The sequence below is a fragment of the Stenella coeruleoalba genome (assembly GCF_951394435.1).
Source record: "Stenella coeruleoalba genome assembly, chromosome: 4".
NCBI classification, from domain to species: Eukaryota; Metazoa; Chordata; class Mammalia; order Artiodactyla; family Delphinidae; genus Stenella; species Stenella coeruleoalba.
The window spans coordinates 99,004,395-99,016,800 of record NC_137149.1 but is presented as its reverse complement, the minus strand read 5'-3'; the positions used below and the strand labels follow the sequence as shown (position 1 = coordinate 99,016,800).

Here is a 12,406-nt window from a genome sequence, read left to right as displayed (position 1 = left end):
TTAGCAGCCTTACCTCAGTATATTTTTGGACGATAGCTGTCATTTATAACTCTGCAGGTTTGTGAATTACAGTGCCCCTGAGCTCCTTTCTTCAACTCGCTTTCTTTTGAGCTGGCCGCAACACCGCAGGATGGCTTCAGGCCCTAATCTGCTTCCGGCACGGCACGCTGAGCCTTTGGTTATTTCCTCTTCCTGGTGGGAAATGAGAGTTAAATTTGCCCGTCCAGACACCTCCAGCTAGTCTCTCATTGGTTCTCGCTATTCCTGTTCATCTTCCGCAGAAATTGCAAACTGGGCCAAACAGGAGGTTAAAGGCGCTGACCCCCCAAGTGGGGAGAGTGTTAGTAAAGCGTCTGGAATGTTGCACCCGAGTACCAGGGGAGGAAAACTGAGACATATTTGAACACGTCTCCCGTTCACACGGTTGATCATACTCTGGGTTCCACATGCATGTTTTAGCTGAAGGAAGAATACCTTAAACCTGGAGAGTTGAGACCCGTGTAATGGGTACCATGCAATATGACTTCAAAGGGTCTTCATTTGCTCACCGAACCTCTCCAATCCTATCACTGCTGCGTTTATGCCCCTGTACACATGCTTGATTCTCTTTCGGAGACATAGCAATCCATAGGTTTTCAGATACTTACTAGTCAGGTACATTCTTAGGCGTTTAATATGCGGTGTTGAGTCCATTTCGTTGAGCAAGGAGTAGCTCTTGTCTATTCCATATTTGGCTTAAGGAACTTTATCTGTGCTCATTTCAATCTCTGGTTTTATGCAGCACACCAACTCACCTTTCCCCTTAAGCAAGCATAAGTTGGTTTTCTAAATTTGAGACCCTGTTCTGTTCTGTAATTCAGTTCCTGTGTAGCCAAGTTTACATTCCGTGTATTACTGATATCTTATGATGTTTCTTTTTCTGTGTGACTTATTTCAGTTAGAATCATCATACCTGAATCCACTCATTGTGCTGCTAAGGGCCTGATGACATAGATTTCATTGCTGAGTGATATTGCTTTGTAAGTAAATACCACAAGTTCTTTATCCATTTTTCACTTTCTGTGATGTTGAACGTGTACGGTAAACGAGGTTCTTGTAAACAGAGGCGTCCCAAACTTTGGGGTGGCTGTGTCTTTTTGATTTTAATTTCCCTAAGCTATAGGACCATAAGTGGAAGTGCCCTAGGCTCTGTTGCTTTGTTTTTTAGATGTTTCAGGAAACACCATACACTTCTCCAGAGTGTCTGTTGGCAATTTACATCCCGCCCATCAGCATAACAAGGCGCCCAGTTCTCCATGGCCTGTCCTGCCTTTCTGGATTTTACACTTTTTTCAGATGGCCCTTTTGACCGGGGGGAAGTGAGACTTCATTGTAGTGCAGATTTCCTTTGCAAGCTTGCTTGGTTGGCCAAAAAGGGCGTATGCGTTTTTTCCTGAATATATTCAGGAAAAAACGCATACGCCCTTTTTGGCCAAGTGCATCATTGTGGACGTTCTGCCTCTTTTCCTATGCTTTCAATGCAATTCCAGTCTACCTCCTGAAATCGGTTTCCTGCAATTCTGCCCCGCTTTCAAGTCCTCTTAGCAGCCTTACCTCAGTATATTTTTGGACGATAGCTGTCATTTATAACTCTGCAGGTTTGTGAATTACAGTGCCCCTGAGCTCCTTTCTTCAACTCGCTTTCTTTTGAGCTGGCCGCAACACCGCAGGATGGCTTCAGGCCCTAATCTGGTTCCGGCACGGCACGCTGAGCCTTTGGTTATTTCCTCTTCCTGGTGGGAAATGAGAGTTAAATTTGCCCGTCCAGACACCTCCAGCTAGTCTCTCATTGGTTCTCGCTATTCCTGTTCTTCTTCCGCAGAAATTGCAAACTGGGCCAAACAGGAGGTTAAAGGCGCTGACCCCCCAAGTGGGGAGAGTGTTAGTAAAGCGTCTGGAATGTTGCAGCCGAGTACCAAGGGAGGAACACTGAGACATATTTGAACACATCTCCCGTTCACACGGTTGATCATACTCTGGGTTCCACATGCATGTTTTAGCTGAAGGAAGAATACCTTAAACCTGGAGAGTTGAGACCCGTGTAAAGGGTACCATGCAATATGACTTCAAAGGGTCTTCATTTGCTCACCGAACCTCTCCAATCCTATCACTGCTGCGTTTATGCCCCTGTACACATGCTTGATTCTCTTTCGGAGACATAGCAATCCATAGGTTTTAAGATACTTACTAGTCAGGTACATTCTTTGGCGTTTAATATGCGGTGTTGAGTCCATTTTGATGATCAAGGAGTAGCTCTTGTCTATTCCATATTTGGCTTAAGGAACTTTATCTGTGCTCATTTCAATCTCTGGTTTTATGCAGCACCCCAACTCACCTTTACCCTTAAGCAAGCATAAGTTGGTTTTCTAAATTTGAGACCCTGTTCTGTTCTGTAATTCAGTTCCTGTGGAGCCAAGTTTACATTCCGTGTATTACTGATATCTTATGATGTTTCTTTTTCTGTGTGACTTATTTCAGTTAGAATCATCATACCTGAATCCACTCATTGTGCTGCTAAGGGCTTGATGACATAGATTTCATTGCTGAGTGATATTCCTTTGTAAGTAAATACCACAACTTCTTTATCCATTTTTCACTTTCTGCGATGTTGAACTTGTACGGTAAACGAGGTTCTTGTAAACAGAGGCGTCCCAAACTTTGGGGTGGCTGTGTGTTTTTGATTTTAATTTCCCTAAGCTATAGGACCATAAGTGGAAGTGCCCTAGGCTCTGTTGCTTTGTTTTTTAGATGTTTAAGGAAACACCATACACTTCTCCCAAGTGTCTGTTGGCAATTTACATCCCGCCCATCAGCATAACAAGGCTCCCAGTTCTCCATGGCCTGTCCTGCCTTTCTGGATTTTACACTTTTTTCAGATGGCCCTTTTGACCGGGGGGAAGTGAGACTTCATTGTAGTGCAGATTTCCTTTGCAAGCTTGCTTGGTTGGCCAAAAAGGGCGTATGCGTTTTTTCCTGAATATATTCAGGAAAAAACGCATACGCCCTTTTTGGCCAAGTGCATCATTGTGGACGTTCTGCCTCTTTTCCTATGCTTTCAATGCAATTCCAGTCTACCTCCTGAAATCGGTTTCCTGCAATTCTGCCCCGCTTTCAAGTCCTCTTGGCAGCCTTACTTCAGTATATTTTTGGACGATAGCTGTCATTTATAACTCTGCAGGTTTGTGAATTACAGTGCCCCTGAGCTCCTTTCTTCAACTCGCTTTCTTGTGACCTGGCCGCAATACCGCAGGATGGCTACAGGCCCTAATCTGGTTCCGGCACGGCATGCTTAGCCTTTGGTTAATTCCTCTTCCTGGTGGGAAATGAGAGTTAAATTTGCCCGTCCAGACACCTCCAGCTAGTCTCTCATTGGTTCTTGCTATTCCTGTTCATCTTCCGCAGAAATTGCAAACTGGGCCAAACAGGTTAAAGGGACTGACTCTCCAAGTCGGAAGAGTGTTAGTAAAGCGATTGGAATGTTGCACCCGAGTCCCAGGGTACGAAAACTGAGACATATTTGAACACGTCTCCCGATCACATGGTTGATAATACTCTAGGTTCCACATGCATGTTTTAGCTGAAGGAAGAATACCTTAAACCTGGGTAGTTGAAACCCGTGGAATGGGTACCATGCAATATGACTTCAAAGGGTCTTCATTTGTTCACCGAACCTCTCCAATCCTATCACTGCTGCGTTTATGCCCCTGTACACATGCTTGATTCTCTTTCGGAGACATAGCAATCCATAGGTTTTAACATACTTACTAGTCAGTTACATACTTTGGCGTTTAATATGCGGTGTTGAGTCCATTTCGTTGAGCAAGGAGTAGCTCTTGTCTATTCCATATTTGGCTTAAGGAACTTTATCTGTTCTCATTTCAATCTCTGATTTCATAGAGCACCCCAACTCACCTTTCCCCTTAAGCAAGCATAAGTTGGTTTTCTAAATTTGAGACCCTCTTCTGTTCTGTAATTCATTTCCTGTGTAGCCAAGTTTACATTCCGTGTATTACTGATATCTTATGATGTTTCTTTTTCTGTGTGACTTATTTCAGTTAGAATCATCATACCTGAATCCACTCATTGTGCTGCTAAGGGCCTGATGACATAGATTTCATTGCTGAGTGATATTGCTTTGTAAGTAAATACCACAACTTCTTTATCCATTTTTCACTTTCTGCGATGTTGAACTTGTACTGTAAACGAGGTTCTTGTAAACAGAGGCGTCCCAAACTTTGGGGTGGCTGTGTCTTTTCGATTTTAATTTCCCTAAGCTATAGGACCATAAGTGGAAGTGCCCTAGGTTCTGTTGCTTTGTTTTTAAGATGTCTCAGGAAACACCATACACTTCTCCTGAGTGTCTGTTGGCAATTTACATCCCGCCCATCAGCATAACAAGGCTCCCAGTTCTCCATGGCCTGTCCTGCCTTTCTGGATTTTACACTTTTTTCAGATGGCCCTTTTGACCGGGGGGAAGTGAGACTTCATTGTAGTGCAGATTTCCTTTGCAAGCTTGCTTGGTTGGCCAAAAAGGGCGTATGCGTTTTTTCCTGAATATATTCAGGAAAAAACGCATACGCCCTTTTTGGCCAAGTGCATCATTGTGGACGTTCTGCCTCTTTTCCTATGCTTTCAATTTAATTCCAGTCTAACTCCTGAAATCAGTTTCCTGCAATTCTGCCCCGCTTTCAAGTCCTCTTGGCAGCCTTACTTCAGTATATTTTTGGACGATAGCTGTCATTTATAACTCTGCAGGTTTGTGAATTACAGTGCCCCTGAGCTCCTTTCTTCAACTCGCTTTCTTGTGACCTGGCCGCAACACCACAGGATGGCTTCAGGCCCTAATCTGGTTCCGACACAGCACGCTGAGGCTTTGATTATTTCCTCTTCCTGGTGGGAAATGAGAGTTAAATTTGCCCGTCCAGACACCTCCAGCTAGTCTCTCAATGGTTCTCCATATTCCTGTTCATCTTCCGGAGAAATTGCAAACTGGGCCAAACAGGAGGTTAAAGGCGCTGACTCTCCAAGTGGGGAGAGTGTTAGTGAAGCGTCTGGAATGTTGCACCCGAGTACAAGGGGAGGAAAAGTTAGACATATTTGAACACGTCTCCCGTTCGCACGGTTGATCATACTCTGGGTTCCACATGCATGTTTTAGCTGAAGGAAGAATACCTTAAACCTGGGTAGTTGAAACCCGTGGAATGGGTACCATGCAATATGACTTCAAAGGGTCTTCATTTGCTCACCGAACCTCTCCAGTCCTATCACTGCTGCATTTATGCCCCTGAACAGACGCTTGATTCTCTTTGGAGACATAGCAATGCATAGGTTTTAAGATACTTACAAGTCAGGTACATTCTTAGGCGTTTAATATGGGGTGTTGAGTCCATTTCGTTGAGCAAGGAGTAGCTCTTGTCTATTCCATATTTGGCTTAAGGAACTTTATCTGTGCTCATTTCAATCTCTGGTTTTATGCAGCACCCCAACTCACCTTTACCCTTAAGCAAGCATAAGATGGTTTTCTAAATTTGAGACCCTGTTCTGTTCTGTAATTCAGTTCCTGTGTAGCCAAGTTTACATTCCGTGTATTAGTGATATCTTATGATGTTTCTTTTTCTGTGTCACTTATTTCAGTTAGAGTCATCGTACCTGAATCCACTCATTGTGCTGCTAAGGGCCTGATGACATAGATTTCATTTCTGAGTGATATTGCTTTGTAAGTAAATACCACAACATTTTTATCCATTTTTCACTTTCTGCGATGCTGAACTTGTACTGTAAACGAGTTTCTTGTAAACAGAGCCGTTCCAAACTTTGGGGTGGCTGTGACTTTTTGTTTTTAATTTCCCTAAGCTATAGGACCATAAGTGGAAGTGCCCTAGGCTCTGTTGCTTTGTTTTTTAGATGTTTCAGGAAACACCATACACTTCTCCCCAGTGTCTGTTGGCAATTTACATCCCGCCCATCAGCATAACAAGGCTCTCAGTTCTCCATGGCCTGTCCTGCCTTTCTGGATTTTACACTTTTTTCAGATTGCCCTTTTGACCGGGGGGAAGTGAGACTTCATTGTAGTGCAGATTTCCTTTGCAAGCTTGCTTGGTTGGCCAAAAAGGGCGTATGCGTTTTTTCCTGAATATATTCAGGAAAAAACGCATACGCCCTTTTTGGCCAAGTGCATCATTGTGGACGTTCTGCCTCTTTTCCTATGCTTTCAATGCAATTCCAGTCTACCTCCTGAAATCGCTTTCCTGCAATTCTGCCCCGCTTTCAAGTCCTGTTGGCAGCCTTACTTCAGTATATTTTTGGACGATAGCTGTCATTTATAACTCTGCAGGTTTGTGAATTACAGTGCCCCTGAGCTCCTTTCTTCAAGTCGCTTTCTTGTGAGCTGGCCGCAACACCGCAGGATGGCTTCAGGCCCTAATCTGGTTCCGGCACGGCACGCTGAACCTTTGGTTAATTCCTCTTCCTGGTGGGAAATGAGAGTTAAATTTGCCCGTCCAGACACCTCCAGCTAGTCTCTCATTGGTTCTCCCTATTCCTGTTCATCTTCCGCAGAAATTGCAAACTGGGCCAAACAGGAGGTTAAAGGCGCTGACTCTCCAAGTGGGGAGAGTGTTAGTAAAGCGTCTGGAATGTTGCACCCGAGTACCAGGGGAGGAAATCTGAGACATATTTGAACACGTCTCGCGATCACATGGTTTATCATACTCTAGGTTCCACATGCATGTTTTAGCTGAAGGAAGAAGACCTTAAACCTGGGTAGTTGAAACCCGTGGAATGGGTACCATGCAATATGACTTCAAAGGGTCTTCATTTGCTCACCGAACCTCTCCAATCCTATCACTGCCGCGTTTATGCCCCTGTACACATGCTTGATTCTCTTTCGGAGACATAGCAATCCATAGGTTTTAAGATACTTACTAGTCCGGTACATTCTTAGGCGTTTAATATGCGGTGTTGAGTCCATTTCGTTGAGCAAAGAGTACCTCTTGTCTATTTCATATTTGGCTTAAGGAATTTTATCTGTGCTCATTTCAATCTCTGGTTTTATGCAGCACCCCAACTCACCTTTTCCCTTAAGCAAGCATAAGTTGGTTTCCTAAATTTGAGACCCTGTTCTGTTCTGTAATTCAGTTCCTGTGTAGCCAAGTTTACATTCCGTGTATTACTGATATCTTATGATGTTTCTTTTTCTGTGTGACTTATTTCAGTTAGAATCCTCGTACCTGAATCCACTCATAATGCTGATACGGGCCTGATAACATAGATTTCATTGCTGAGTGATACTGCATTGAACGTAACTACCACAAGTTCTTTATCCATTTTTCACTTTCTGTGATATTGAACTTGTACGGTAAACGAGATTCTTGTAAACAGAGGCGTCCCAAAGTTTGGGGTGGCTGTGTCTTTTTGATTTTAATTTCCCTAAGCTATAGGACCATAAGTGGAAGTGCCCTAGGCTCTGTTGCTTTGTTTTTTAGATGTTTCAGGAAACACCATACACTTCTCCCGAGTGTCTGTTGGCAATTTACATCCCGCCCATCAGCATAACAAGGCTCCCAGTTCTCCATGGCCTGTCCTGCCTTTCTGGTATTTACACTTTTTCCAGATGGCCCTTTTGACCGGGGGGAAGTGAGACTTCATTGTAGTGCAGATTTCCTTTGCAAGCTTGCTTGGTTGGCCAAAAAGGGCGTATGCGTTTTTTCCTGAATATATTCAGGAAAAAACGCATACGCCCTTTTTGGCCAAGTGCATCATTGTGGACGTTCTGCCTCTTTTCCTATGCTTTCAATGCAATTCCAGTCTACCTCCTGAAATCGGTTTCCTGCAATTCTGCCCCGCTTTCAAGTCCTCTTGGCAGCCTTACTTCAGTATATTTTTGGACGATAGCTGTCATTTATAACTCTGCAGGTTTGTGAATTACAGTGCCCCTGAGCTCCTTTCTTCAACTCGCTTTCTTGTGAGCTGGCCGCAACACCGCAGGATGGCTTCAGGCCCTAATCTGGTTCCGGCACGGCACACTGAGCCTTTGGTTAATTCCTCTTCCTGGTGGGAAATGAGAGATAAATTTGCCCGTCCAGACACCTCCAGCTAGTCTCTCATCGGTTCTCCCTATTCCTGTTCATCTTCCGCAGAAATTGCAAACTGGGCAAACAGGAGGTTAAAGGACCTGACTCTCCAAGTGGGGAGAGTGTTAGTAAAGCGTCTGGAATGTTGCACCCGAGTACCAGGGGAGGAAAACTGAGACATATTTGAACACCTCTCCCGTTCACACGGTTGATCATACTCTGGGTTCCACATGCATGTTTTAGCTGAAGGAAGAATACCTTAAACCTGGAGAGTTGAGACCCGTGTAATGGGTACCATGCAATATGACTTCAAAGGGTCTTCATTTGCTCACTGAACCTCTCCAATCCTATCACTGCTGCGATTATACCCCTGTACACACCCCTGATTCTCTTTTGGAGACATAGCAATCCATAGGTTTTAAGATACTTACTAGTCAGGTACATTCTTAGGCGTTTAATATGGGGTGTTGAGTCCATTTAAATGAGCAAGGAGTAGCTCTTGTCTATTCCATATTTGGCTTAAGGAAATTTATCTGTGATCATTTCAATCTCTGGTTTTATGCAGCACCCCAACTCACCTTTCCCCTTAAGCAAGCATAAGTTGGTTTTCTAAATTTGAGACCCTGTTCTGTTCTGTAATTCAGTTCCTGTGTAGCCAAGTTTACATTCCGTGTATTAGTGATATCTTATGATGTTTCTTTTTCTGTGTGACTTATTTCAGTTAGAATCATCATACCTCAATCCACTCATTGTGCTTCTAAGGGCCTGATGACATAGATTTCATTGCTGAGTGATATTGCTTTGTAAGTAATACCACAAATTCTTTATCCATTTTTCACTTTCTGCGATGTTGAACTTGTACTGTAAACGAGGTTCTTGTAAACAGAGTTGTCCCGAACTTTGGGGTGGCTGTGTCTTTTTGATTTTAATTTCCCTAAGCTATAGGACTATAAGTGGAAGTGCCCTAGGCTCTGTTGCTTTGTTTTTTAGATGTTTCAGGAAACACCATACACTTCTCCAGAGTGTCTGTTGGCAATTTACATCCTGCCCATCAGCATAACAAGGTTCCCAGTTCTCCATGGCCTGTCCTGCCTTTCTGGATTTTACACTTTTTTCAGATGGCCCTTTTGACCGGGGGGAAGTGAGACTTCATTGTAGTGCAGATTTCCTTTGCAAGCTTGCTTGGTTGACCAAAAAGGGCGTATGCGTTTTTTCCTGAATATATTCAGGAAAAAACGCATACGCCATTTTTGGCCAAGTGCATCATTGTGGACGTTCTGCCTCTTTTCCTATGCTTTCAATGCAATTCCAGTCTACCTCCTGAAATCGGTTTCCTGCAATTCTGCCCCGCTTTCAAGTCCTCTTGGCAGCCTTACTTCAGTATATTTTTGGACGATAGCTGTCATTTATAACTCTGCAGGTTTGTGAATTACAGTGCCCCTGAGCTCCTTTCTTCAACTCGCTTTCTTTTGAGCTGGCCGCAACACCGCAGGATGGCTTCAGGCCCTAATCGGGTTACGGCACGGCACGCTGAGCCTTTGGTTAATTCCTCTTCCTGGTGGGAAATGAGAGTTAAATCTGCAGTTCCAGACACCTCCAGCTAGTCTCTCATTGGTTCTCCCTATTCCTGTTCATCTTCCGCAGAAATTGCAAACTGGGCCAAACAGGAGGTTATAGGCTCTGACTCTCCAAGTGGGGAGAGTGTTAGTAAAGCGTCTGGAATGTTGCACCCAAGTACCAGGGTACGAAAACTGAGACATATTTGAACACGTCTCCCGTTCACACGGTTGATCATACTCTGGGTTCCACATGCATGTTTTACCTGAAGGAAGAATACCTTAAACCTGGAGAGTTGAGACCCGTGGAATGGGTACCATGCAATATGACTTCAAAGGGTCTTCATTTGCTCACCGAACCTCTCCAATCCTATCACTGCTGCGTTTATGCCCCTGTACACACGCTTGATTCTCTTTTGGAGATATAGCAATCCATACGTTTTAAGATACTTACTAGTCAGGTACATTCTTAGGCGTTTAATATGGGGTGTTGAGTCCATTTCGTTGAGCAAGGAGTAGCTCTTGTCTATTCCATATTTGGCTTAAGGAACTTTATCTGTGCTCATTTCAATCTCTGGTTTTATGCAGCACCCCAATTCACATTTACCCTTAAGCAAGCAGAAGTTGGTTTTCTAAATTTGAGACCCTGTTCTGTTTTGGAATTCAGTTCCTGTGTAGCCAAGTTTACATTCCGTGTATTAGTGATATCTTATGATGTTTCTGTTTCTGTGTGGCTTATTTCAATTAGAATCATCGTACCTGAATCCACTCATTATGCTGCTACGGGCCTGATGACATAGATTTCATTGCTGAGTGATACTGCATTGTACGTAAGTACCACAACTTCTTTATCCATTTTTCACTTTCTGTGATATTGAAATTGTACCGTAAATGAGGTTCTTGTAAACAGAGGCATCCCAAACTTTCGGTGGCTGTGTCTTTTTGATTTTAATTTCCCTAAGCTATAGGACCATAAGTGGATATGCCCTAGGCTCTGTTGCTTTGTTTTTTAGATGTTTTAGGAAACACCATACACTTCTTCCCAGTGTCTGTTGGCAATTTACATCCCGCCCATCAGCATAACAAGGCTCCCAGTTCTCCATGGCCTGTCCTGCCTTTCTGGATTTTACACTTTTTTCAGATGGCCCTTTTGACCGGGGGGAAGTGAGACTTCATTGTAGTGCAGATTTCCTTTGCAAGCTTGCTTGGTTGGCCAAAAAGGGCGTATGTGTTTTTTCCTGAATATATTCAGGAAAAAACGCATACGCCCTTTTTGGCCAAGTGCATCATTGTGGTCGTTCTGCCTCTTTTCCTATGCTTTCAATGCAATTCCAGTCTACCTCCTGAAATCGGTTTCCTGCAATTCTGCCCCGCTTTCAAGTCCTCTTGGCAGCCTTACTTCAGTATATTTTTGGACGATTGCTGTCATTTATAACTCTGCAGGTTTGTGAATTACAGTGCCCCTAAGCTCCTTTCTTCAACTCGCTTTCTTGTGACCTGGCCGCAACACCGCAGGATGGCTTCAGGCCCTAATCTGGTTCCGGCACGGCACGCTGAGCCTTTGGTTATTTCCTCTTCCTGGTGGGAAATGAGAGTTAAATTTGCCCGTCCAGACACCTCCAGCTAGTCTCTCATTGGTTCTCCCTATTCCTGTTCATCTTCCGCAGAAATTGCAAACTGGGCCAAACAGGAGGTTAAAGGCGCTGAACCTCCAAGTGGGGAGAGTGTTAGTAAAGCATCTGGAATATTGCACCCGAGTACCAGGGGAGGAAAACTGAGACATATTTGAACACGTCTCCAGTTCACACGGTTGATCATACTCTGGGTTCCACATGCATGTTTTAGCTGAAGGAAGAATACCTTAAACCTGGGTAGTTGAAACCCGTGGAATGGGTACCATGCAATATGACTTCAAAGGGTCTTCATTTGCTCACCGAACCTCTCCAATCCTATCACTGCTGCGTTTATGCCCCTGTACACATGCTTCATTCTCTTTTGGAGACATAGCAATCTTTTAAGATACTTACTAGTCAGGTACATTCTTAGGCGTTTAATATGGGGTGTTGAGTCCATTTCGTTGAGCAAGGAGTAGCTCTTGTCTATTCCATATTTGGCTTAAGGAACTTTATCTGTGCTCATTTCAATCTCTGGTTTTATGCAGCACCCCAACTCACCTTTCCCCTTAAGCAAGCATAAGTTGGTTTTCTAAATATGAGACCCTGTTCTGTTTTGGAATTCAGCTCCTGTGTAGCCAAGTTTACATTCCGTGTATTAGTGATATTTTATGATGTTTCTTTTTCTGTGTGACTTATTTCATTTAGAATCATCATACCTGAATCCACTCACTGTGCTGCTAAGGGCCTCATGACATAGATTTCATTGCTGAGTGATATTGCTTTGTAAGTAAATACCACAACTTCTTTATCCATTTTTCACTTTCTGCGATGTTGAACTTGTACTGTAAACGAGGTTCTTGTAAACAGAGGCGTCCCAAACTTTGGGGTGGCTGTGTCTTTTTGATTTTAATTTCCCTAAGCTATAGGACCATAAGTGGAAGTGCCCTAGGCTCTGTTGCTTTGTTTTTTAGATGTTTCAGGAAACACCATACACTTCTCCAAAGTGTCTGTTGGCAATTTACATCCCGCCCATCAGCATAACAAGGCTCCCAGTTCTCCATGGCCTGTCCTGCCTTTCTGGATTTTATACTTTTTTCAGATGGCCCTTTTGACCGGGGGGGAG

The 12,406-nt window shown here is 43.7% G+C and overlaps 1 long non-coding RNA gene across 6 annotated transcripts in view; it reads left to right on the top strand.

Annotated features, from left to right (window-relative positions):
- LOC307185422 overlaps positions 1–12,406 on the top strand; it is a 348,734-nt gene that overhangs the window by 114,117 nt on the left and 222,211 nt on the right. For 2 of the 6 annotated variants that reach the window (XR_013828067.1, XR_013828068.1), the window contains exon 2: positions 11,989–12,066. The exons of 3 other annotated variants lie outside the window; for them this stretch is intronic. This is a non-coding gene — a long non-coding RNA (uncharacterized lncRNA). Of the gene's footprint in view, positions 1–2,517; positions 2,567–11,988; positions 12,067–12,406 lie in introns of those variants that run through there. One more of the 6 variants, XR_013828072.1, reaches the window with a different exon arrangement.